Genomic DNA, 1167 nt, shown 5'->3' with positions numbered 1-1167 from the left:
AATAGCTGATATGAGAGGCAAATGCGTCTGAGAATGCCAACCTCTAGAGTCGGCACAGCGTGAAGGAGGCCTAAGCGTGCGATCTACCAGCATATTTACAACTCAGCGTGCAGTTTACTTCCACTACAGGAACCTTGCACTTCACGGTGACGATAAAATAAGTTGAATAGCGCCGAATATTGATTTACTATTATATGACACCACCATAGAAGTCCAGAAGATTGTTTTCTCGTTTAAATGCAACTGCCGTTTCCTCTGTCTAAATGCCACGTCCGTAGAAATCTTTTAACAATATTGTCTAATATTTTCTCGTTTTTCTGCGTGTTTGGAAGGATGATTGGGTGTTTGAATGTGATTATTGGTGGGTTTTTTCATTTTTTCGTTTTTCTGCATGTTTGGAAATGTGTTTGTGTGATTTTTTTTTGTGTTTTTTAGTGTTTTTTGTTTGTTTTGTTTTTGCGTGTTTGGAAGGGTGATTGGATGTTTGAAGGTGATTTTTGGTGTGTGTTTTTAATATTTCGTCGCTTTTCTGCGTGTTTGGAAATGTATTTGCTGATTTTGTGGGATTTTTTTTCAGTAATTTTTAGTGTTTTTTCAGGAAATTTTTGGTGTTTTTTCAGTAATTTTTGGTGTTTTTTCAGTAATTTTTGGTGTTTTTTCAGTAATTTTTAATGTTTTTTCAGTAATTTTTGGTGTTTTTTCAGTAATTTTTTGGTGTTTTTTCGATGTATGGAAATGTGTTTGGTGTTTGAAGGCGATTTTTGCAGCCCATTCAAAGCCCCATTTCCTATAAAAAAACGTCACATTTGCAGTTAAGCAGAATGACTTACCCTGACGTTATCTGTTAGCTCCCTTTCTGTGTGTGTGTGTGTGTGTGTGTGTGTGTGTGTATGCCTGGGCGCCGATATGTTTAAGGATAAGGGCCCCGGTGTGCGTGCTGGTCTCCCGAGCACTCATGTTCCCCACCCATTAATTTGTTCGCTTATTCCCGAGTCCCGCTGAGTGTCGGAGGGGATTGTGTGTGCATGCCTGACCTGACCTTGCGTGCTGGCTGTGTGTGTGTGTGTGTGTGTGTGTGTGTGGTCAATATTGCGTCATCTGTGTACATAAGCTCAGACGAGGAAGATTTAAATATAGGATTAGATTATGAGAGAGAGAGAGAGAGAG

This window comes from Eriocheir sinensis, chromosome 65 (assembly GCF_024679095.1).
Source record: "Eriocheir sinensis breed Jianghai 21 chromosome 65, ASM2467909v1, whole genome shotgun sequence".
Lineage (NCBI taxonomy): Eukaryota > Metazoa > Arthropoda > Malacostraca > Decapoda > Varunidae > Eriocheir > Eriocheir sinensis.
The sequence above is the reverse complement of the archived record's forward strand: the minus strand, read 5'-3'. Positions refer to the sequence as shown.